At 42.1% G+C, this 27105-nt stretch overlaps 1 protein-coding gene and 1 pseudogene across 1 annotated transcript in view; both read right to left on the bottom strand.

Moving 5' to 3' along the window:
* The window catches only part of LOC121536642 (inactive dipeptidyl peptidase 10-like), a 235357-nt gene that overhangs the window by 88248 nt on the left and 120004 nt on the right, over positions 1-27105 (bottom strand). The gene's annotated exons all lie outside the window — the stretch shown is intronic.
* On the bottom strand, positions 22317-24104 carry LOC121536640 (annotated as a pseudogene).

Below are 27105 nucleotides of genomic sequence, written 5' to 3' on the forward strand. Positions count from 1 at the left end.
TCGTTGTTTTGTTATATTGTCAAGTGTTTATTCGTCTTAATAAACATGTATGCATACCACACTGCACCTTGGTCTGACCCGTCTCTCAATAACCGTGACACCCTGTCACATAAGCGTATTAATTGGTTTCAAGCATGTCACTAACGTCAATGCAAAATAAGAAGATATTTACGAAGTTCTTAGGAAAGATATTTACGAAGAAAACTATGAATTCCTAAGAACATTTTGAGGAATTGCACTTACGAACTATCTTATGGACTTCATATGTTTTTCCTTAAGAAATGTATTACGTTTCTTCGTGAGTAGTGTTTTGTGAATCCGACCCCTGGAAGGCAAAACAAATCAAAGTGACATATTATTGTAAGAAATGGACTGATATCAAACTCTTGGTTCAGACCTTTAGGAGACATGGTACACAAACGGCGAGTCCAATATACAGTGGGGGAAAAAAAGTATTTAGTCAGCCACCAATTGTGCAAGTTCTCCCACTTAAAAAGATGAGAGAGGCCTGTAATTTTCATCATAGGTACACGTCAACTATGACAGACAAATTGAGGAAAAAATATCCAGAAAATCACATTGTAGGATTTTTTATGAATTTATTTGCAAATTATGGTGGAAAATAAGTATTTGGTCACCTACAAACAAGCAAGATTTCTGGCTATCACAGACCTGTAACTTCTTCTTTAAGAGGCTCCTCTGTCCTCCACTCGTTACCTGTATTAATGGCACCTGTTTGAACTTGTTATCAGTATAAAAGACACCTGTCCACAACCTCAAACACTCACACTCCAAACTTCACTATGGCCAAGACCAAAGAGCTGTAAAAGGACACCAGAAACAAAATTGTAGACCTGCACCAGGCTGGGAAGACTGAATCTGCAATAGGTAAGCAGCTTGGTTTGAAGAAATCAACTGTGAGAGCAATTATTAGGAAATGGAAGACATACAAGACCACTGATAATCTCCCTCGATCTGGGGCTCCACGCAAGATCTCACCCCGTGGGGTCAAAATGATCACAAGAACGGTGAGCAAAAATCTCAGAACCACACAGGGGGACCTAGTGAATGACCTGCAGAGAGCTGGGACCAAAGTAACAAAGCCTACCATCAGTAACACACTACGCCGCCAGGGACTTAAATCCTGCAGTGCCAGACGTGTCCCCCTGCTTAAGCCAGTACATGTCCAGGCCCGTCTGAAGTTTGCTAGAGTGCATTTGGATGATCCAGAAGATGATTGGGAGAATGTCAGATGAAACCAAAATAGAACCTTTTGGTAAAAACTCAACTCGTCGTGTTTTGAGGACAAAGAATGCTGAGTTGCATCCAAAGAACACCATACCTACTGTGAAGCATGGGGGTGGAAACATCATGCTTTGGGGCTGTTTTTCTGCAAAGGGACCAGGACGACTGATCCGTGTAAAGGAAAGAATGAATGGGGCCATGTATCGTGAAATTTTGAGTGAAAACCTCCTTCCATCAGCAAGGGCATTGAAGATGAAACATGGCTGGGTCTTTCAGCATGACAATGATCCCAAACACACCGCCCGGGCAACGAAGGAGTGGCTTCGTAAGGAGCATTTCAAGGTCCTGGAGTGGCCTAGCGAGTCTCCAGATCTCAACCCCATAGGAAATCTTTGGAGGGAGTTGAAAGTCCGTGTTGCCCAGCGACAGCCCCAAAACATCACTGCTGTAGAGGAGATCTGCATGGAGGAATGGGCCAAAATACCAGCAACAGTGTGTGAAAACCTTGTGAAGACTTACAGAAAACGTTTGACCTGTGTCATTGCCAACAAAGGGTATATAACAAAGTATTGAGAAACTTTTGTTATTGACCAAATACTTATTTTCCACCATAATTTGCAAATAAATTCATAAAAAATCCTACAATGTGATTTTCTGGATTTTTTTTTCTCATTTTGTCTGTCATAGTTGACGTGTACCTATGATGAAAATGACAGGCCTCTCTCATCTTTTTAAGTGGGAGAACTTGCACAATTGGTGGCTGACTAAATACTTTTTTTTCCCCACTTCTCTTTTCAATAATACATTATCAGTATCTCCCCCCACTCCTAGGAATATTAACATGTTCGATACCAATGTATCTCAGAGCTAATGTTGTGACGAGCTTCCATGAAATGCACAGCCACAGGGTTTCTCTGGTCAAGGGTCCTGATATTACTCCTGTGTTCTGCTATCCTTGTTTCCAGAGCTCGTTTTGTTTTTCCTACATAGCATAGACCACAACTACACTTGATCAGGTAGATCAAATTTTTTGTGGAACACGTAATGATGCCCTTAATCTTAATGGCCTTGCCCATAATAGGGTGATTGAACATGTGTGACTTTTTTCAGGAAACTAGGCGTATGTCGCGCATTACTACTTCACAGGAGAGGCATTTGAACGTAAACTTTATTTTAAAATCAAAATGCGTTTTTTGGCAGAAATCCATTCTGGAACATGTGAACTTTCATGTGTCTTAATAACAAACATGTATGCCATCTGTAAATACGAATAACATTCTTAAATTACGAGCCTAGTTGGTTTAGCCACGGAAAAAGATCGGAATCTTCCCGCTAGTCATGATTGGCTGAGATAATGGATGGGCTACACATGCCGAGAGATGAGTTCGGATTGGTCTGCCATGTAGCGCGCTTCTGTCTATATCATGAAATGGTCAGAATGTGTAGGTAATCCTTTCTAACGCGGCTTTTTTGAAAAATATCACGTAGTAGAACTGCAAAAGTGTTGCTCTCCACTTTCTGGAGGATCGAGTTTTGTAATCAGTGCATTGCCCGGTGGAATTAGAGTATGATAGCTAAGGAGATGGAGAAAATTCTGTTGTTTGATCGCAAATATGCAGAGGGAGTCGAAAAGAAAATACACAGAAGGCTGTTGTATGAAACAACAGTCTCCGGATTACATCTTCAAACTAAGGGCAACCATGGCATCCATGACAGAGAGGGATAAGCATCCATCCATGTATACGGGTAAGATAGTCTGGCTAGCTACATTTTCAGATATTATAAGTTTCACATTTTGTCCGAAAGTATTTTCATTGCAAGTTAAAGCGTACTGTTAGCTAGCTAGCTAACGTTAGCTGGCTGGCTCGCTAGCTAACGTTACGTGTATGATCTGTGTAGGAATTTTAGCTAACTAACAAGCCAGAAACTAATCAAAACATTGTTTAGAAAGTTGCTTTTAGTTGCCTGGTTTGCTATATTGACATATACTAAATTCATTTTTAAACGGGTGGATTTATTGGTGTTAAAATACGCTAGTTATGCTATTTTAGACCACCAGGCTGCTGATGTCATGCAGCCTGTAGTTTTTGTGTTTATACTTTTTCATAATGACAACGACAAGTTTGATGTCAGACGGCAATAGCATGTTCATGATGTCACTGAGACAACTGTCGATAGACGTAGTATAAACCAGCCTTTAGTCTTGAAATCTTTGGTTGTTTAATACATGACCTCACATGTGAATCCTTAGAGATGGGAGGGGCTAAGGCTTAAGAGGGTGTGAACGATGCTGAATAGGTGTAGACAAAGAAGAGCTCTCCCGTAGGTTTACCAAAACATTCAAGTGCCATTTTTTCAAAAGTGAGGTTACAAGTTCATCAACTTTCAAAGCAGAATTACTTTCCCATTGTTCCCCAACTGTAGTGTATAATATACAATTTTCTAGCTCTGAGTCTCTACTTTTATCCAATGTAAAAATCACAATTTCAAATTTTGCTAAATTCAGTGCCTTCGAAAGTTTTCAGACCAATTGACTTTTTCCACATTTTTTACATCACAGCCAAATTCTAAAATTGATTTAAAAAATAATAATCCTTAGCAATCTACAGACAATACCCCATAATGACGAAGCGAAAACAGGTTTTTATAAATGTTTGCATACGTGTTAAAGATAAAAAACAGAAATACTTTTATATAAATTTTTTTTTACATAAGTATTCAGACCCTTTGCTATGAGACTCGAAATTGAGCTCAGGTGCATCCTGTTTCCATTGATCATCCTGAAGATGTTTCTACAACTTGATTAGAGTTACACTTGTGGTAAATTCAATTGATTGGACATGATTTGGAAAGGCACACACCTGTCTATATAAGGTCCCACAGTTCAGAGTGCATGTCAGAGCAAAAACCAAGCCATGAGGTCGAAGGAATTGTCCATAGAGCTTCGACACAGGATTGTGTCGAGGCACATATCTGGGGAAGGGTAGCAAAACCTTTCTGCAGCATTGAAGGTCCCCAAGAACACAGTGGTCTCCATCATACTTAAATGGTTTGGAACCACCAAGAATCTTCCTAGAGCTGAGCAAACTGAGCAATCGGGGGAGAAGGGCCTTAGTCAGGGAGGTGACCAAGAACCCAATAGTCACTCTGATAGAGCTCTAGAGTTCCTCTGTGGAGATGGGAGAACCTTCCAGAAGGACAACCATCTCTGCAGTACCCCACCAATCAGGCCTTTATGGTAGATTGGCCAGCCGGATGCCACTCCTAATTAAAAGGCACAAGACAGCCCACTTGGAGTTTGCCAAAATTGAACTATTTGGACTAGTAGGAAACCTGGCACCATCCCTACCGTGAGGCATGGTGGTGGCAGAATCATGCTGTGGGGATGCTTTTCAATGGCAGGGACTGGGAGACTAGTCAGGATCGAGGCAAAGATGAACGAAGGAAAGTACAGAGCGATCCTTGATGAAAACCTGCTCCAGAGCGCTCAGGACCTCAGACTGGGGCAAAGGTTCACCTTCCAACAGGACAACGACCCTAAGCACACAGCCAAGACAATGCAGTAGTCGCTTCGGGACAAGTCTCTGAATGTCCTTGAGTGGCCCAGCCAGAGCCCGGACTTGAACCCTATCGAACATCTCTGGTGAGACCTGAAAATAGCTGTGCAGCAACGCTTCCCATCCAACCTGACAGAGCTTGAGAGGATCTGCAGAGAAGAATGGGAGAAAGTCCCAAATACAGGTGTGCCAAGCTTGTAGCGTCATACCCAAGAATACTCGAGGCTGTAATCGCTGCCAAAGGTGCTTCAACAAAGTACTGAGTAAAGGGTCTGAATCCTTATGTAAATGTAATATCAGTTGTTTATTTTTTATAAATTAGCAAACATTTCTAAAAACATGTTTTTGCTTTGTCATTATGGGGTATTGTGTGTAGATTGATGAGGAAAAAAGTATATTTAATCAGATTTAGAATAAGGCCGTAACCTAATAAAATGTGGAAAAAGTCAACTGATCTGAATACTTTCCGAAGGCACTGTAAGACCGAATCGAGCTGGTCAGTCACATTTCTTTGTCAAGTTACACTGGGTACATCGGTCACATCTATAATGACCGTCCGGCACATTGTTTAGGAAGGTAATACGTGGCGCTGGTGAAAGGTCAGACTTCACCACCATTTGACTGATGTTGGGGGCATGTCTGAAGACTACCCGCTGAGGTTCTTTAAACGTCTTTTACAGTTGTGGATCAGTGCTCAAGATGTGCCAGTGTTTTTTTATTATATGGTCCAACTGTTTACAAAGTGGGGAGTACTGAAGGAAGCATTGAACGCATTGGTCAGGAGGGTGGGGTGGTTTGGGCGTGAGGCTGTCATCCTGGGTCATATATTTATTACGATCCCTTGCGTCATGCAGCCATTCCTCTGGGTAAGCCCACTGTCTGAAACACTCATCCAGATAGTCGGCTAGTCTGTCATAGTCACTCTGTTTACTAGAAATCCTGCGTATGAAACTGTATTGGCTGATGGGTAGGCTCTTTGGTAGGGGTGTAGGGTGGAAGCTTTGTTCGCTTAACAGGGAATTCCTGTCTGTCAGCTTCCTGTATAGGTCCTTGCTAAAGCCGCCACCCACAACCTATTTTTGGTTGTTTAAAAAGCTATCCATGGTCTGTTTGTGATTGTAATCTTAGCGTCTGAAATTAACAGAGATAAAACACACTTTGTTGCTGGTACGTAAGTACAGTAAGTGTATTATTCATCTTACACAGGGACAGTGACTATGACCTATTAGGAGAACCCTTTGAAAAACCCTTTTGAGTTGGATGTAGAACACTTTCTACCTGAAACCAAAAAGGGTTCTCATATGGGGACAGCCGAATAACCTTTTTGGAATCCTTTTTTCTAAGAGTGTAAGCTACATCCCATGTGTACAACCAATGACCTGAAAGTTATGTTTTGTATAAAATGATTAATTGTGTAGTCATTATATCAAGTAAAGTTGCTTTTAAACCTGATTCATGTCTATAAAAAATAACGTTCAAGTGCTTATGAAATGGGTGGGGGTGAAATTAAATTATTAACTAAAGTAAATTATGTAACAGTGTGATAAATCATAAAAAGCTGTCCTGATTTTAACTCCTTCTATGTCTCCCACGTCACGCTCTAATGGCCATCTATATAATCATCCCCAAACTGGGTCAATCACTCTTAGTCTCTCCGCTGTGATGAGTCATTTTGGCACAACATGGCTGTCGCTCACCGCCCAGGTGCATGCTACACGTTGGTGATAGATGGAGATAGTTACCTCCATTTCATGCAAATTGCTTTGAGAATAAGTGAAAAGCAACCGAGTGTAGAGGTTAAGAGCGCTGGGCCAGTAAACTGAAACCTTTCTGGTTCGAATCCCAGAGCGAACTAGGTGAAAAATCTGTTGATGTGCCCTTGAGCAAGGCACTTAACACTAATTGCTCCTGTAAGTCACTCAGGACAAGAGCGTCTGCTAGATGACTAAAATGTTTTCACATTATACTATAGGTTGTGAAATGTTTCTAATCCATTTACACTATATTAAACTGACCTATTAGAGTGAAACTGAATTCTGATAAACGTTCATGTTCACCTCAACCTGCAGCTGTAGAAGCCTGATATACCTCACTGACTGCTGAGACGTGAACCGATGCCTGCTGAGTTTCCCTGATCCCCTTCCTAACCCCCTCAATTTAATTCTGGCAGGTACTTCACAGGCAAAAGCCTGGCTACAGAAATGTCTGAAAGCAGTCATGCCAGCTAGGACTAATAACTGGTCTTACATCAATTGACCCAGACCCATAGATACATAAATATGGCTCTGGGGTCTCAATAGAAAAGTCCAACGTTTTTCCTCTTGCAGTAGCAGCAATAAGCATTGTGAAGACAATGATAGAAGAACCTAGCAGTGGCAGATAAGCCAAGCAGGGATGTATCGTATTAACGCCGGTAGCTGTGTGCATGGTTGATGCGCTACTGGCTCAGTGTACATTCTGAGGCCTTATCGTAGAGGTGCAGCTTGTGTCTTGTGTAATACAATAGCCAGGTATGACAACTATGGCAGGAGGGTGAAACCAACCTGCGCAACAGGATGAGGAGAGCAGAGATGAGCCATGGAGTGTTCCTTTCAAAACTATCCAAAATGGCTTTGGGTGTTCCATGGACCTTTAACTTTCAGCCCACTCAGAATTGACATAGAATGTTATCTTTTCGCCTTTGGCTCTTCTTTATCTGTATCTGTTTGGACAATGTCTTCAAGCCCTCACAATAGCTTCTTTGCCATCCCTTCTTGCATACAGGCCCTGTGTAGCTCAGTTGGTAGAGCATGGTGCTTGCAACGCCAGGGTTGTGGGTTCGATTCCCACGGGGGGCCAGTATAAAAAAAAAAGGTATGCACTCACTAACTGTAAGTCGCTTGGGATAAGAGTGTCTGGTAAAATGTAAATGTGTCAGAGGATGCAGATTTGCAGAATATTAATTTTCAAAGAAAACTGTTCTCCTCATGATTTGTTGGTCAATTTGCAGACATTGCAAACAGTGATGATTTCCTGGCTCCAAGGAGAAATGTTTGCGAAACTCCCATTATTTGAACACGTGTCCTTTGGGAGAATATTGCATACAGTACAGTGTATCTGAGATACAGTCGGGAATAATGGCTTTTTAGACACACAGTAATTTCATGTTGAAGTGCTCGGTTATTTGTCTACTGCAGCTCTCAATCATTGTCCCTGCAATTAAAAGGTTGCACAGTGACGCAGCTTGGCTCTGACAGTGACTCTGACCTCCGCAGTGTGCACACAGGCTGTCAGCATTATACAAGACTGTGCTAGACCACAGAGCTAACTCTGGGACCTAACACCAAACCACCTCACCTACAGCTACCAACCCCCTCTGTTACATGTATAAACAAGTGCCCAAAACACCAATGATTTAAAAAGAGACTTCAGACCAAAATAGAACTATGTCTCCTTGAAATATTGGGTGTGCAGCTAGTTCAGAATAATGTACAACGCTAACTTCTAAGGCAATCTGTTTACCCTCACATAATCTGTCAAGTCAACTACGAAAATAAATGTTGATTCCATTAGATGTTGACACACGCATCCATCTCCAGGAGGTGCATTTCAGACATTTTTTCAGAACATAAGAGAGAGAGAAAACTGACTCAGACAGGGGTAGCCTAATTAATCAACTGGAGTTACAACAAAAAACTATTTTCATGGGCAGAAAAAGTTCACTGAACTCATTTGGGGAGGCAAACTGAGAAAAACTTAGTTCAAGAATGAAGCAGCCATTTTATCGGCCAATTCATCTCCAGGGCAACACAGCGTTAATTAAGAGCGAGTGAAAAGAGAGTTACAGGTTGCCTGTCTGTCTGTCCGTCTGTTGAAGACTGACACAGAAACAGGATGCTATTGCACTCCAGTGGAGAATAATCAGGTTGTTACTTATAACATAGTGCCAAGTGTGCTTCTTAATTCAGTTCATTCATGTCTTGAAATTCGTAGATTTGTTGTTTTTGTAGAACTACTGGATTTCTTAGCATCACACAGCAAATATTTTCCACCTGTTTTTCTTTACTCTACTAGGCATTGGTTAATGGACAAGTAAATTATTAAGTGAATGACATGGAAACTTATTTCATGTCCATTAGCTGTGCATAATTGAAGTTTTGGATGATCAATTTGTTCATGGCTGCTTATTATTTTTATTTTGAAGCTCTTGTGGAAAATAATAGAAGATGTATGTAAATAAAGTATGTAAATAATGAATGTAAATAATAACTGTGAAAAAAGAAAGTAGCAGTACTGAAATGTGACGTCATCTATAAATATGGGTGAATTTCTATTGTTCTCCAAATGCTGACAAAGGCTGGCGCCGAAACATGTCTGTTTGTTCTGACCTCTGTTGCTAAAAAATACATTCAAACTCAAATAATATTTCAGGTTTTTCCTTTGAACAAGTACAGTATATGCCTTTTGATTCCAGCACCAAAATATATGTTGTTACTACAAACATTTTAGCTGAGCACGCCAATTTCTCTTTCTATAATTTGATAAATACCACATGTTGATTCTTATGGGTGTAACGTACTAAACCTCCTCGCTTATTGTAAACCTGCTTTTTTCCCCATTCCATTACACACTTCTAACGACACAACAGTTACTGTTAAGTAAACTATCTCTATTTGGTAATGGTTGTGAATTACTGCCTTAGGACCTATTCCTATATGATTCTCCATTTATGCAGTCTTTGAGAATACAAAAATCTATGTTATCTGTTAGAGGGTGCTTTATACAAGCCTCACACTTTTCTACGGTCGCTAGTGAAAATCTACACACCCATTGCACATTCACATTTTGCTGCCTTAAAATTAAATCCTAAAAGGGATACATTTTAATTTTTTCCTACCGATCTACACAACATACTCCACATTTCCAAAGTGAAAGAATAATTATACAACATTAAGATGTATTCACACCCCAGAGTTAATACTTGGTGGATGCACATTTGGCAGCCATTACAGCTGTGTATCATCTTGAATAAGTTTCTACCAACTTACACATATCTCAGGGCAACATACACTGAGTATTGAAAACATGCTCTTTCCATGACATAGACTGACCAGGTGAATCCAGGTGAAAGCTATGATCCCTTATTGATGTCACTTGTTAAATCCACTTCAATCAGTGTAGCTGAAGGGGAGGAGACCAGTTAAAGCCTTGAGACAATTGAGACATGGATTGTGTATGTGTGCCATTCAGAGGGTGTATGGGCAAGACAAGATATTTAAGTGCCATTGAATGGGGTATGGTAGTAGGTGCCAGGCGCACCGGTTTGTGTCAAGAACTGCAACGCTGCTGGGTTTTTCACGCTCAACAGTTTCCCGTGTGTATCAATAATTGTCCACCACCCAAAGGACATCCAGCCCACTTGACACAACTGTGGGAAGCACTGGAGTCAACATGGGCCAGCATCCCTGTGGAAAGCATTCAACACCTTGTAGAGTGAATGCCCCGATGAATTGAGTCTGTTCTGAGGGCAAAAGGGGGGTATACTCACTGTTTTTGTCAAAATGTGCAGGTAGCCTTTTAACAGCCTCAAAAGCTCATCCTGTCACGTTTTCCCAAAATGTTGAAGTCAGGTGTCAACCAATTGATGCTTATGTCAACTGGCCATGCTCCCAGCAGGCTTTGCGTTGCCAATGGGAAAAGAGGAGCATCAACCAATTGACGCTTATGTCAATACATTGCAGTCAAAAGGAAAATACATGTCTTGCAGGGTTGACGCATATGTCAATCCATCGCAGTCAATGGGAAAAGATGAGTGTCAACCAATTAAAGCTTATGTCAAGTATGAAAATGTATGCACTCACTAACTGTAAGTCGCTCTGGATAAGAGCTTCTGCTAAATGACTAAAATGTAAACATTTAAATACATTGCATTCAATGGGAAAAGATGAGTGTCACAAGGTTAAAGCTATGTCAATACATCGTAGTCAATGGGAAAAGATTGGTCTTGCAGGGTTGGCGCATAAGTCAATAGATGAGTGTCAACCAATTAAAGCTTATCAATACATTCCAGTCAATGGGAAAAGATGAAAAGATGAGACTCAAAGACAGGCAGGCATCTCTCTGTCTCTCCTCTAATCCCCCCTCTCCCCATCTCTCTCTTCTCTCTCTCTCTTTCTCCCTCCCTTAAATTAGATTTTTTTTCCTACCGATCTATACACACTCCACAATTTCAAAGTGAAATAAATAATATAAAATGAAGATGTATTGATTGTGTATGTCTTCACACCCCAGAGTTAATACTTGGTGTATGCATATTTGGCAGCCATTACAGCTGTGAATCATTTTGAATAAGATTCTACCAACCTTGCACAACTCTTCGTGCAACATCTACCCATTGTTTTTGTCAGAATTGCTCAAGCTTGTACATTTTGTTGGGAATCATTGATGGACAGCAATATTCAAACCTTGTCTCTGATTTAAAGCAGATTTAAGTCAGGACTGAGACTGGACCAGTCAGGAAAATGCAACACCTCTTGGAAAGCCATGTTCATGTTTTGCATGAACATTTGTGTAATTGTATGGTTACGTCTTCAGAAGACTGAGGTGGGTTTTCCTCTAACTTGTTACCTTTTCTCCTTTCATATTTATTTTGATCCTGACAAACTCCCCAGTCCCTGTCGGTGACAAGCATACCCATAATATGATTCACTTTCACAAATATCGAGTACATTGTGTAGATCTGTAGGGGGAAAAATGTAGATTTAATTTGAAGGCAGCAAAATGTGAAGACTGTGCAAGGTGTGTGTAGACTTTCACTACGTACTGTATTTTGAGAATACTTAAAGAGATACTTGAACATACTGAGTCACAATCCAGTTGTAATACTCCCATTTTTTACACACATACAACACAGTACTGTAGAGTAGAGTTCAGAATAGTACAGTACAGTGATGTAGAGCAGAGTTCATTACAGTAGAGTACAGCCCAGTAGAGTATATTATATTATACTGTACTTTATTCATGTGTGCTCTAATGTGCTGTACTGAACCCTACTGTACTGTAATGTACTGTGATGTACTGTGCTCTACTGCAACTGTGATTTGTGACTACTATGATTGATTTCCCATTGTGGACAATTCAATTTCAGTCATTCTGTTAATGATTTTTTGGTCACTCTGTTCCCGATTTGGTGACACGTTTTAATAACGTAATAATAAATAAACAAAATTGTTATCAGTAAAAACACTATAACTAATTGATAGGTCTACCTTTACTTGTTACTTCTATGAACTTTCATAATCCTCCCTCCTCATGAAGAGAGAGATTAGACAACATGTTAAAGATATGAGGGTTTTTGGTAACAGAATGACAAGGCACTAGGCAATATTTATTACACTTACAGAAGGAAAATAATTTCTAAAACAAAATATAAATGTTGATATTAGTTGGCAGGGGACTTTACCTCAACATTATTGTGTTTTGATGTATTTCTAATACTTTTAAGAGTTATACTTTTTATGACCCCTTTTCCATCTGTGTGACCAGAAATCAAAGCCTTTGTTTATAAAAAATGTTTAGGCTGGAAAATGGTTGAAAAACATACCTAGGCCTTCATATCCTAGCAATATAGGCTCTTAGCTTTCATTTGACACTACATTTTATATGCTTCTATAAACTTCACATTGGTCCTCATGGGTCCTTTTACATGGAAATGACCATAAGTATGAAAATACCCTCAAATAAAAGGTGACATTCTGTACTGTCACCTCATATGAAACATTTGATCTCAAAACCAAATGCTGGAGTATAGAACCAAATTAAAAGTTTGAGCTTCACTATCCAAATAAATACAGAGGGGAGTCTATTTGTAGTAAAGAGTTCTGTCTTTCTGGCTTTCAACAGAGGACGAACACTCCCGGGGCAATCCGTAACTATGCCATACCCAGAACGTTGTATTAGTGTTCTGCTAACGTTCCACACCTCACATTATTAGTGTCCTCACCTGTGTTTAGTACATCTCCTGTTTCTCCTCACCATCTGCTGTTGTGAATAGTGGAGCTTGAGGGTGGACCTTCATGAAGTGATAGTGGCTGGTGATATGTCGCCTCACCATGTGGCTCATCTCATTACTTCAGCCACCCTGTCGCCAGGTGGATCATAATTAATCTGCATTGAGCCACAGGGCTGTCTCTAAATGATCGGGACAGCGGAAGGGCGGATAACAATGTCCTCAGATGTGACTATCAAGTTAAATTCAGTGGAGTTTAACAGTAGAACGGTGGAGCACAGCATCGGCTAGCAATGGCTCACAATGACTGTCAGGTCACAATAAGGAGTAGTTATAAAAACAACAACTTGGCACATAACGAACTGTAAGAGGCTATAAACAAGCAGGAAACCATGCACACAGAGGCTACTTTCCTTGTTGCCGTTGATTAATTCCAAGAAATCAAGACACGTAATTTTAATTTTTGAATTTGACATTATCCAGAGCGACTTGAAGGAGACATTAAGGTTAAGTGCCTTGCTCAAGGGCACATCAACAGATGTTTAACCTAGTCGACTCAGGGATTCGAAACAGCAACTTTTCGGTTACTGGCCCAACAACCACTAGGCTACTTCTATCAACATGTCTCCTTTGCCACTAGGGGCGATAAAATCCTAGACCACTGTTACTCTACCCACAAGCATACAAGGCCCTCCCTCGTCTTCCCTTCGGCAAATCAGATCATGACTCTATACTCCTGCTTACTGTCTACAAGCAGAAGCTCAAACAGGAAGTACCTGTGATGCACTCCGTTGAAGAATGGTCCCCCGAATCGGAGGCTTTGCTACAAGATTATTTGCTAGCGCTGACTATAATATGCCTTCCTTTCACACCGCCTGATATAGATGGATGGCAGGGAGCTCGGCCTCTGTGATGTACTAGGCTGTCAGCACCACTGTCTGTAGGGCGGTGCAGTTAGTTGGCACTCATCTTCCCCCATTGAATGGAATGTATTGACATAAGCTTCAATTTGACGCTCATCTTGTCCCATTAGCACCGCAAAGCCTGCTGGGAGCATGGCCAGTTGAGATAAGCGTCAATTGGTTGAAACCATGCAGAAATATTACAGGATGACGTTTTGAGGCTGATAAGCTCATTTTGACAAACACAATGAATATATGTTGCCCTTAGAGTTGGGCAAGTTTGGTAGAATCTTATTCACAATTATTCACAACTGTAATGGCTGCCGGATGTGTATTCACCAAGTATTAACTCTGGGGTGTGAAGATATCTTCATTTCTTATTATTGATTAATTTGGAAAATGTTCTATAATTTTTCTTTCATTTTGGAAATGTGGAGTATGTTGTGTAGATCGGTAGGAAAATATAAAAATGTATCCCATTTAGGATAAAATTTTAAGGCAGCAAAATGTGAAGACTGTGCAATGGGTGTGCCAAGCTGCGTGACTGTGCAACCTTTTAATTGCAGGGACTATGATTGAGAGCTGCAGTAGACAACTAACCGAGCACTTCAACATGAAATTACTATGCATCTAAAAAGCCATTAGTCCCGACTGTATCTCAGATACACTGTACTGTATGCAATATTCTCCCAAAGGAAACGTGTTCAAATAATTGAAGTTTCGCAAACATTTCCCCTTGGACCCAGGAAATCATCACTGTTTGCAAAGTCTGCAAATTGACCAACAAATCATAAGGAGAACAGTTTTCTTTCAAAATTAATATTCTGCATCCTCTGACACATTTACATTTTAGCAGACACTCTTATCCCAAGCGACTTACAGTTAGTGAGTGCATACTTTTTTTTTTTCATACTGGCCCCCCGTGGGAATCGAACCCTCAACCCTGGCGTTGCAAGCACCATGCTCTACCAACTGAGCTACACAGGGCCTGTATGCAAGAAGGGATGGCAAAGAAGCTATTGTGAGGGCTTGAAGACATTGTCCAAACAGATACAGATAAAGAAGAGCCAAACGCGAAAAGATAACATTAAATGTCAATTCTGAGTGGGCTGAAAGTGAAAGGTCCATGGAACACCCAAAGCCATTTTGGATAGTTTTGAAAGTAACACTCCATGGCTCATCTCTGCTCTCCTCATCCTGTTGCGCAGGTTGGATTCACCCTCCTGCCATAGTTGTCATAGCTGGCTATTGTATTACACAAGACACAAGCTGCACCTCTACGATAAGGCCTCAGAATGTACACTGAGCCAGTAGCGCATCAACCATGCACACAGCTACCGGCGTTAATACGATACATCCCTGCTTGGCTTATCTGCCACTGCTAGGTTCTTCTATCATTGTCTTCACAATGATTATTACTGCTACTGCAAGAGAAAAAACGTTGGACTTTTCTATTGACTCACCCCAGAGCCATATTTATGTATCTATGGGTCTGGGTCAATTGATGTAAGACCAGTTATTAGTCCTAGCTGGCATGACTGCTTTCAGACATTTCTGTAGCCAGGCTTTTGCCTGTGAAGTACCTGTGGAGCATGGCCAGTTGACATAAGCATCAATTGGTTGACGCCTGACTTCAACTTTTTGGGAAAACGTGACAGGATGAGGTTTTGAGGCTGTTAAAAGGCTACTTTTTCCCTCAGAACAGCCTCAATTCATTGGGGTGTTGAATGCTTTCCACAGGGATGCTGGCCCATGTTGACTCTGGTGCTTCCCACAGTTGTGTCAAGTGGGCTGGATGTCCTTTGGGTGGTGGACAATTATTGATACACACGGGAAACTGTTGAGCGTGAAAAACCCAGCAGCGTTGCAGTTCTTGACACAAACCGGTGCGCCTGGCACCTACTACCATACCCCATTCAATGGCACTTAAATATCTTGTCTTGCCCATACACCCTCTGAATGGCACACATACACAATCCATGTATCAATTGTCTCAAGGCTTTAACCGATTTCCTCCCCTTCAGCTACACTGATTGAAGTGCATTTAACAAGTGACATCAATAAGGGATAATAGCTTTCACCTGGATTCACCTGGTCAGTCTATGTCATGGAAAGAGCATGTTTTGAATACTCAGTGTATGTTGCCCTGAGATATGTGAAAGTTGGTAGAATCTTATTCAAGATGATTCACAGCTGTAACGGCTGCCAAATGTGCATCCACCAAGTATTAACTCTGGGGTGTGAAGACATCTTAATGTTGTATAATTATTCTTTCACTTTGGAACTGTGGAGTATGTTGTGTAGATCGGTAGGAAAAAATAAAGTTGTATCCCTTTTAAATTTAAGGCAGCAAAATGGGTGTGTAGACTTTCACTTGTGACTGTAGGAAAGTGTGTGAGGCCTGGATAATAGCACTGTAACAGATAACATATACACTTACAGTGAGGGAAAAAAGTATTTGATCCCCTGCTGATTTTGTACGTTTGCCCACTGACAAAGAAATGATCAGTCTATAATTTTAATGGTAGGTTTATTTGAACAGTGAGAGACAGAATAACAACAAAAAAATCCAGAAAAACACATGTCAAAAATGTTATAAATTGATTTGCATTTTAAATGAGGGAAATAAGTATTTGACCCCTCTGCAAAACATGACTTAGTACTTGATGGCAAAACCCTTGTTGGCAATCACAGAGGTCAGACGTTTCTTGTAGTTGGCCACCAGGTTTGCACACATCTCAGGAGGGATTTTGTCCCACTCCTCTTTGCAGATCTTCTCCAAGTCATTAAGGTTTCGAGGCTGACGTTTGGCAACTCGAATCTTCAGCTCCCTCCACAGATTTTCTATGGGATTAAGGTCTGGAGACTGGCTAGGCCACTCCAGGACCTTAATGTGCTTCTTCTTGAGCCACTCCTTTGTTGCCTTGGCCGTGTGTTTTGGGTCATTGTCATGCTGGAATACCCATCCACGACCCATTTTCAATGCCCTGGCTGAGTGAAGGAGGTTCTCACCCAAGATTTGATGGTACATGGCCCTGTCCATTGTCCCTTTGATGCGGTGAAGTTGTCCTGTCCCCTTAACAGAAAAACACCCCCAATGCATAATGTTTCAACCTCCATGTTTGACGGTGGGGATGGTGTTCTTGGGGTCATTTGCAGCATTCCTCCTCCTCCAAACATGGCGAGTTGAGTTGATGCCAAAGAGCTCAATTTTGGTCTCATCTGACCACAACACTTTCACCCAGTTCTCCTCTGAATCATTCAGATGTTCATTGGCAAACATCAGACGGGCATGTATATGTGCTTTCTTGAGCAGGGGGACCTTGCAGGCGCTGCAGGATTTCAGTCCTTCACGGCATAGTGTGTTACCAATCCTCCCGTGTAGTTCTGGGCTGATTCCTCACCGTTCTCATGATCATTGCAACTCCACGAGGTGAGATCTTGCATGGAGCCCCAGGCCAAGGGAGATTGACAGTTCTTTTGTGTTTCTTCCATTTGCGAATAATCGCACCAACTGTTGTCACCTTCTCACCAAGCTGCTTGGCGATGGTCTTGTAGCCCATTCCAGCCTTGTGTTTGTCTACAATCTTGTCCCTTACATCCTTGGAGAGCTCTTTGGTCTTGGCCATGGTGGAGAGTTTGGAATTTGATAGATTGATTGCTTCTGTGGACAGGTGTCATGAAAGACTGCATAAATGGAGAATATTATAGGAATAGGTCCTAAGGCAGTAATTCAAAACCATTACCAAATAGAGATAGTTTAGTTACAGTAACTGTTGTGTCGTTACAAGTGGCAGAGACTTCTTGTTAGAATAACGAGATTCTGGATGACTCCTTGTTGGAGGAATATATCGTGTTTTTGGTTGATGTGTCAACACATAGGCAACTGTTTTTACTACAACTCAAACCAATGCCATCCTACTGGGCAAAAACTGGTTGAATCGATGTTGTTTTCACATAATTTCAACAAAAAACATATGTGATGACGTTGAATCAACGTGATATACTGATTGGATTTGCAAAAAGTCATCAAGGTAAGGGAATTGTGATTATTTATTTTTTGCCAAGTTTGAACATTAATCCAATGACATGGTGAAATTTTTTGTTGATTTCACTTTGAATTCACGTTACTTGACAAGGTAACCAAATGTAAATCAAAACTAGACATATGCTAAAGTTGAGGGGACGGCTGAGCTGGAGCACAATCGGTGAAATGTAACATAAAATAGAAACATCAGATTATCTACACTAATCTGATGTATACATTCAAACACTGACTTACAGTTAAGGACCAATGAAGGTGCCGACTAAATGAAACTGAGTTCAAATAAAGTGAAGCCAGATCAGACAGGAAACCCGAGTGTGCATCATGCATCAGGTGATAGCATCAGCTGATATTGCACCAATTAGATTCTTCACTCTACCTTTACATGGTGGTTGACCATAAATTGACAATTTCAGCGCACACATCCTCTGATTGCTGCTGCACACAAGCTTATGCGCTGGGTTTTCTTGCATATATGCTGTTGCTGTAACATGCGTTACGTGCTATGCTTGTCTGTTTTTGCTAGCCCACCAGCACCCCAGCCGGCACCTGTTTGGCTCTGCATTTGTTTCAGTCAGGGGGATTGAGAGCATATTGAGTTCAATGTCTGTAGTTATTTTATTATCTTAATGATTGCTGCTTGCTCTGGCAGTGAGTTACCCCGAAAGAGCAGAGACTAAATTCCAAGACCTAATATAATGCATTGACATTTATTTTCTAATAAATGGTTGAACAAATGTATGTGATGTGTTCTGTTTGAACTAAATATTGGTTTTGAGACAGCAATTTGAACTACAATAGTATTAAAAAGTATTGAGATGTACTATGCTAAATACGTTCAATTGTTTGTCAAGAAGCTTATGAAAGACCAAAGGGTGGAAGGTTGCTCTCTCAATCAATCAATCAATTTTATTTTATATAGCCCTTCTTACATCAGCTAATATCTCGAAGTGCTGTACAGAAACCCAGCCTAAAACCCCAAACAGCTAGTAATGCAGGTGTAGAAGCACGGTGGCTAGGAAAAACTCCCTAGAAAGGCGAAAACCTAGGAAGAAACCTAGAGAGGAACCAGGCTATGAGGGGTGGCCAGTCCTCTTCTGGCTGTGCCGGGTGAAGATTATAACAGAACCATGCCAAGATGTTCAAAAATGTTCATAAGTGACAAGCATGGTCAAATAATAATCAGGAATAAATCTCAGTTGGCTTTTCATAGCCGATCATTAAGAGTTGAAAACAGCAGGTCTGGGACAGGTAGGGGTTCCATAACCGCAGGCAGAACAGTTGAAACTGGAATAGCAGCAAGGCCAGGCGGACTGGGGACAGCAAGGAGTCACCACGGCCGGTAGTCCCGACGTATGGTCCTAGGTGCTCAGGTCTCTCAGTTGGCTTTTCATAGCCGATCATTAAGAGTTGAAAACAGCAGGCCGGGCCGGGCTGGCGACGCGCACCGTAGACTTGGTGCGTGGAGCAGGGACAGGCCGGACTGGGCTGGCGACGCACACCGTAGGCTTGGTGCGTGGAGCAGGGACAGGCCGGACCGGGCTGGCGACGCGCACATTTTTACAAATCTCTCATTACAATTGTGTAATAATTTGTAAAAATCCAGCTGTACACTGATGGATTTGGCTATCTGCAGGCTGTGATTTTGATGTAGACTTGATGGCCCGTGAATGAACATTTGGCATGATTACACGATTTAACATCCGTTTTGAGTAAACAACAAAAGACTAATGTGTTTGTGCATGAATTCTGCTTGATGACTGCATAGTGTGTTGGGACCCTAACTAACCATCCGGTTGCCTATTTGGACTTGATGAAGCATTCTGAAAGGGCTTACCTCCGGTTTCTTAACTCCCTCAAAGCCTAATGGAGACACTGCTGGTTTGGGATGTATTGATGTGTTGTATAGTGGTGCCCTGCTAAGTGTCCTTGGAACGGAATTGATTACATGATAGAGCACATACTTTTGTAGTGCACTTCATATACAGCACATCTCTGTTCACATATCTCACATTTCTGGTTGAAAGCCTCATGGACTTTCAACAGGAGCATTTCTTATGGAGATAACAAGAATGTATGTAACTCTCCTTGTCCCAGTATGTAATCCCCATATGTCTCAAGCTGACCACCATCATTCCTGTTTCCAAGAACTCTAAGGCTGCCACAATGACTACCAGCCTGTAGCACTCACATCTGTAATTGTTTAGTGCTTGAAAGTCTGGTTATGGCACACATCGACTCCATCATCTCAGACACCCTAGACCCACTCCAATTTGCATAGCACCCCAACAGGGTGGACGATGCAATATCAAATGCACTCCACACTGCCCTCACCCACCTAGATAAGATGAATATACCTACGTGAAAATACTGTTAATTGACTACAACTCAGCGTTCGACACCAGTACCCCCATGCTCGTCACCAAGCTTGGGACCCTGGGACTGAACACCTACATCTGCAACTGGATCCTGGACGTCCTGACAGGCCGACCCCAGGTGGTGAGGGTAGGCAACATCACCTCTGCCACGCTGACCCTCAACATGGGGGCCCCACAGGGGTATGTGCTTAGTCCCCTCCTGTACTCCCTGATCACCCATGACTGCGTGGCCACCCACGACTCAAACACCATCATCAAGTTTGTTGACTACATGACGGTGGTAGGCCTGATCACCAGCGACGATGAGACAGCCTAAAGGGAGGAGGTTAGTGACCTGGCAGTATGGTGCCAGGACAACAACCTCTCCCTAAATGTCAGTACGACCAAGGAGCTGATTGTGGACTACAGGAAATGTGGGGGTGGAGTGGAGTGGGTTGAGAACTTCAAGTTCCTCTGTGTCCAAATCACTAAGGACTTAAAATGGTCCACACACACGCAAACAGTGCCTCTTCCCCCTCAGGAGGTTGAAAATGTTAACTCCACATTTTGACATACAGGACAGTACTGAATATGTATATACATTTGGTCTTGTGAAATGATACTGCAATCTTTCACATTGGTATGCCTTCTTCACTGCGCAAAATTATCTGTTTTTCTCTGCTCTGATTATTTACCGTGGATTTTAGTTATTATATTATATTTAATAAAATTATATTTAATTATCATTATTATATACCATTTGCTATATTGACATGAATGCCATCTCTCCGCACCAAACAGACAGCCTTTAGTTTGCCTACTGGCAGTGTTGTCTTTGCTTGAAAGTGATCAACCTTCTTGTCAATCCTGATTTTGTTGATGCTCATCGGATGAACACAACACTAAACTTCTCAGGGAGAGGAGGTCTATTCCTCCAATGCGGGCAAGCATGTCTAATGAACTGGGTTTCAGCTGTGATGTCATCCGATACAAACTTAACCATGTGCTGAATCATGAATAATGTATCATGTAAGATGTAATCATTACACGATGGATTGTGCTGACTCTTTATGTTCCTTTTCAGTACAGTATCATAAAAGGAATATCTGTCTTAAATCGTGTAATCATGCCAATTGTTAATTCACGGGGCATCAAGTCCACATCAAAATTACAGCCCGCAGATAGCCAAATCCATCAGTGTACTGCTGGATTTTTACAAATTCTTACACAAATGCAATGAGAGAACAACCTTCCACCCTTGGTCTTTCATGAGCTTCTTGACAAACAATTGAACGTATTTAGCATTGTACGTGTTAAGACATTTCAGTACTATTGTAGATAAAATTGCTGTCTCCAAACCAATATTTAGTTCAGACAGAAAACACCATGTAAATTTGTTTAACCATTTATTAGAAAATAAATGTCAATGCATTATATTAGATCTTGGCATTAGGCTCTGCTCTTTTGGGGTAAATCACTGCCAAAGTAAGCAGCAATCATTAAGATAATAAAATACCTACAGACATTAAACTCGATATACTATCAATCCCCCTGACTGGGCTAGCAAAAACAGACAAGCATATCACGTAATGCATGTTACGGCAACAGCATAATAGCAAGAAAACCCAGAGCATAGCTTGCGTGCGGCAGAGAATGTGTGTGCGGAAATGGTCAACTTAAATAGACCATAAAGTAAAGGTTGAGTGATGAATCTAATAGGTGCAATATCAGCTGATGCTATCAACTAATGCATACTCAGGTTTCCTGTCTGAACTGGTTTCACTTCATGTGAACTTTGTTTTAGTTAGTCGGCACAATCATTGCTCCTTAACTGTAGGTCAGTGTTTGAATGTGCACATCAGATAAGTGTAGATAATCAATTTTATCCCTGAAGTCCTTACACAGCTCTCTGGTCTTGGCCATTGTGGAGAGGTTGGAGTCTGTTTGATTGTGTGGACAGGTGTCTTTTATACAGGTAACGAGTTCAAACAGGTGCAGTTAATACAGGTAATGAGTGGAGAACAGGAGGGCTTCTTAAAGAAAAACTAACAGGTCTGTGAGAGCCGGATTTCTTACTGGTTGGTAGGTGATCAAATACATATGTCATGCAATAAAATGCAAATGAATTCTTAAAAATCATACAATGTGATTTTCTGGATTTTTGTTTTAGATTCCGTCTCTCACAGTTGAAGTGTACCTATGATAAAAAATTACAGACCTCTACATGCTTTGTAAGTAGGAAAACCTGCAAAATCGGCAGTGTATCAAATACTTGTTCTCCCCACTGTATGTGATGTAGCATGCAATTTTCTGACACCACTTTTGGCTTGTGAGCCTCTACTTTCAACTACTGGCTAAACAGTATACACAATTACCTAACATAATCTCTTTAAAAATTTAGCAAAGGTCACATGATCTTTCACAGTTGTTCTTCATCTGTGTCATCTGCTCCACCTTCAATTGCTTCTGGATGTGGCTCTCCAGCATGTTGTCCTCTGTTTTTTCACAGTTCTGATGAGGACCGTCTTCCTCTCCGTCACCTCCACTGTCTGTTCCTCAGGGGTGAAGGTAGCTTCTTATCCACCTGCACCATTTCCATTGCCTCCACCGTTTTCGTTGCCTTTACCATTTCTGTTTCCGTTGCCTCCACCGTTTCCATTGCCTCTAACAATTCCACTCAATGCCATTCCTCCAGCCACACCTCCAGCCATACCCACACTCATCCCAGAGCTCATCGCACTCTTGCTGCTACTCAGAGACAAGCCCTTGACCATGTCGCTGAGTCGCGAGTCCTCGCCTTCAATCAGTATCATGTAAGTCGTGATCTCAATCTCCAGAGACATGTTGATATTCAGAAGGTCCTGGTACTCGCACAGGTGGTGAGCGATCTTCTCCTTGGTGGTTTTCAGCTCAAGCTTCGGGGCCTCGATCCTGGCCTGCAGATCTTTCAGTTCCTTCTTGTACCTCTGTTGCTTCGTGGATCTGTGCTTCGAGAGCGTTGTTTATGGTCTTCAGAGCATCCAGGTCACGCTCTTTGTTTTGGATATTCTTCTCAGCGCTCGTAATTTCTTCTCTTACACTTCGGGCCTTGTCGATGTGCTTTGTCGTCTTGTTGGTAATGTCTTCAAATTTCGATTTGTACCAGGAATCCATTTCATCCAAGTTTTTGGCTGCGATTTCATCGTACTGACTTTGGATTTGCTTGAGAGTGGCCAAGAGGTCAGAAAGGGCGAAGGAGCTCTGAGCTGCGGAATGACCGGCATAAATCATAGCCATCAGCTCCTCGGTTTCCTGTTTCTGCACCCTCTGGAGGAACTCGAGCTCCACCTCCAACTGCTCCAGTTGTTTCTCCAGGGTGATACGTACAGAAGTGACCGCGTCCACATCCGGACAGAATGCTTCGATTTCCAGCTTGGCTGCCTTCCTCAGCTCAAGAGCCTCCTCATATTTGGCTTTGATCATCTCCAGTTGGCCAGCCATGGCCTCCTTAGCGGCGAGGGCCAGGTCCCGTTGGACTCTCATCTTATCTGTGATCTTCATCCGTTCCTTCAGTTGCTGCTCGTACAGCATGCGCAGGCCAGACGGCTTCACACATCGATTCTGGAGGCCTTCAATCTCCATCTCCACCTGCTTGTTCTGCTGCTCCAACAAGGGGACCTTGTCAATGTAAAAAGCTAGCCTGTTGTTAAGGATGACCATCTCCTGTAACTCCCCGCTGCTGTGCTGAGGAATGCTTGGTTCTCGGCGGCAGCTGTGTCGAAGGTCGATAGCGCCCTCCATACCGGCACACATAGTCCCACCAGCCGCGCCAGATCTTCGTGTGGAGGATATGGTCCTTTGGGCCACTGTGCCGCCTCCTGCAGCACCGCGGGCGAAGCTGGCAGATCGGGTACGGGCATCTCGTCGGGTGGGGGAAGGACTGGACACCCTAACCTGGTAGGAGGACGAGCTGCTGCTGATGTCCTCGAAGTGGCAGCGGTAAGACGACACACTTTAGGGGCTTGAATTCATGATGGCAGTGAGTTCGTTTTTCGATCTCTGTGTCTCTGGAGGGGGACATCTGGTTGACTGTGCATCTCTGCTCTCAACTCTGATAATCTGGGCCTCTTTATACCCAGACAGCCTTGCCAATCCCCGCCCCATTCGTGAGCCAATGTCTCTGGAATTTCTAACCTCTGCAAGATAAAGGGCCTGAGCTGCCTTTCAGATATCTATCAGGTCCCTGTGAGGAGCCAGGCCCATTAGCGAGGCAGCCAGGCCCATCCCCTGGCGAGGCAGCCAGGCCCATTAGGAAATAGAGCAAGACATAGGGAAATCGAGAGTATCATTCGTTTCTGTGACCAGATCTTTATTCATTTTGTCATATTCTTTTTCTTGGGGGGGGGGGGGGTTAGCTCGCATCCACCCGTGGGCTGCCACTCAAAATGAAGAAGAAACTTTTTTTTTTTTTTAAGGTATACAAATACAAAGCATTGATCACCATGATCATACCACAGAGCCATAAAGTAACAATACATTTAGTATGTAAAAACAGTGCTTACTCGGGGCATACTCCTGCGTCAAACAGTTGAAATGGGTGGGATTCATCAGTAACTTGTGACATCATAAGTTCCTAATCATTTTGGTAGACCATTGATATGTGTCCAAAACTGTAATCACGCTTTCAAAGTTTGCATGTTGATAGCAGAAAATAAACTTGGTAGACATAATTGGTTAAGGACAATTTAATTCCTGCAAACCATTGTTTTTACAACATTACAGTTAAAGTTAGCCATACATTCTTCTGCAAATGCAGTTATTTTTGCTGTTCTATTTTCTGTCTGAGCCTGTTATTGCTGGTGATGACATACTATCTCAGTTAGTGTAGTTAACTATATTCCAAACCTTCATTTGTGCAAAAGTAACTCAACTAATAGTATCCAGCTGCAGCCACACATGATATATACATCTGTAGGCAGATTTTTTCAAACAATAACAAACACATGAGATGCCAATGCGGACTAAGTCACCTGACTGTGTCACATGTAGCAGCAGAAAGACTCTAATATGTTCACATGTGGAGGACTGCCCATTTGCCAGTACATTTGACACATATATCAAGCTTTAGATGACATAGGAACTTGCTAATGTCTTCAAGGTTAAGTGACAAACTGTAGTGCTTGTTAGAAAAGATTATGAGATATTGCACTCCACAACACCAGGGCTGTATTTCAATGTGTCTTTCCTCGCAGCCTCTTGCCTTCTCAAAACATATTGGAGGGGAACATCCAAGGTCTCTCCCCCCGACCTTCTCCTCCAATGAATTTTGAGAAGGAGGCGAGAAGAGAGGAACACCGGTATCGAAGACGATTAAGAAACAGCCCAATTTTCTCCTTGACAAAAGTTATTGTCACAGCAAAAAAAACACGTTACTTTTGTCTTAGTTCAAAACATTTTCAACCTCTATTGCTGCTGTGCAATTATTGTTGCAACTATTAGAGAGTAGGCCTGGACTATTACTGTCAGTTTCCTACTAATAATTAGGGTTGGCCGATGTCAACCTTTGTCCTAGCGTGATTATGCACCCACAAAACATTGTGATATATAATATATATAGTGCCTTTAGAAAGTATTCAAACCCCTTGACTTTTTGCACATTTTGTTAAGTTACAGTCTTATTCTAAAATGTATTAAATATTTTTTCCCCCTCATCAATCTACACACAATACCCCATAATGACAAAGCAAAAACAGGTTTTTAGAATTCTTTGCTAATTTATAATTTTAAAAAATCAACTGAAATATCACATTTACATAAGTATTCAGACCCTTTACTCAGTACTTTTTTGAGCGACTATAGCCTTGAGTCTTCTTGGGTATGACGCTACAACCTTGGCACACCTGTATTTGGGGAGTTTCTCCCATTCTTCTTTGCAGATCCTCTCAAGTTGGTTGGATGGGGAGCGTTGCTGCACAGCTATTTTTAGGTCTCTCCAGAGATGTTCGATCGGGTTCAAGTCCGGGCTCTGGCTCGGCCACTCAAGGACATTCAGGGACTTGTCCCGAAGCCACTCCTGCGTTATCTTGGCTGTGTGCTTAGGGTCATTGTCTTGTTGGAAGGTGAACCTTCGCCCCAGTCTGAGGTCCTGAGCACTGTGGAGCAGGTTTTCATCAAAGATCTCTCTGTACTTTGCTCCGTTCATCTTTGCCTTGATCCTGACTAGTCTCCCTGCCACAAAAACATCCCCACAGCATGATGCTGCCACCACCATGCTTCACTGTAAGGATGGTGCCAGGTTTCCTCCAGACGTGATGTTTGGCATTCAGGCCAAAGAGTTCAATCTTGGTTTCATCAGACCAGAGAATATTGTTTCTCATGGTCTGAGAGTCTTTAGGTGCCTTTTGGCAACTCAAAGCGGGCTGTCATGTGCCTTTTACTGAGGAGTGGCTTCTGTCTGGCCACTCTACCATAAAGGCCTGATTGGTGGAGTGCTGCAGAGATGGTTGTCCTTCTGGAAGGTTCTCCCATCTCCACAGAGGAACTCTAGAGCTCTGTCAGAGTGACCATTGGGTTCTTGGTCACCTCCCTGACCAAGGCCCTTCTCCCCAGATTGCTCAGTTTGGCTGGGCGGCCAGCTCTAGGAAGAGTCTTGGTGCTTCCAAACTTCTTCCATTTAAGAATGATGGAGGCCACTGTGGTCTTGGGGACCGTCAATGCTGCAGAAATGTTTTGGTACCGTTCCCCAGATCTGTGCCTCGACACAATCCTGTCTCGGAGCTCTACAGACAGTTCCTTCGACCTCATGGCTTGGTTTTTGCTCTGACATACACTGTCAATTGTGGGACCTTATATAGACAGTTGTGTGCCTTTCCAAATCATGTCCAATCAATTGAATTTACACAGGTGGACTCCAATCAAGTTGTAGAAACATTTCAAGGATGATCAATGGAAACAGGATGCACCTGATCTCAATTTCGAGTCTCATAGCATACTTATGTAAATAAGGTATTTTTTTTTTTTTTTTTAAACATTT

This window comes from Coregonus clupeaformis, chromosome 23 (genome assembly GCF_020615455.1).
Source record: "Coregonus clupeaformis isolate EN_2021a chromosome 23, ASM2061545v1, whole genome shotgun sequence".
In the NCBI taxonomy this organism is placed as follows: domain Eukaryota; kingdom Metazoa; phylum Chordata; class Actinopteri; order Salmoniformes; family Salmonidae; genus Coregonus; species Coregonus clupeaformis.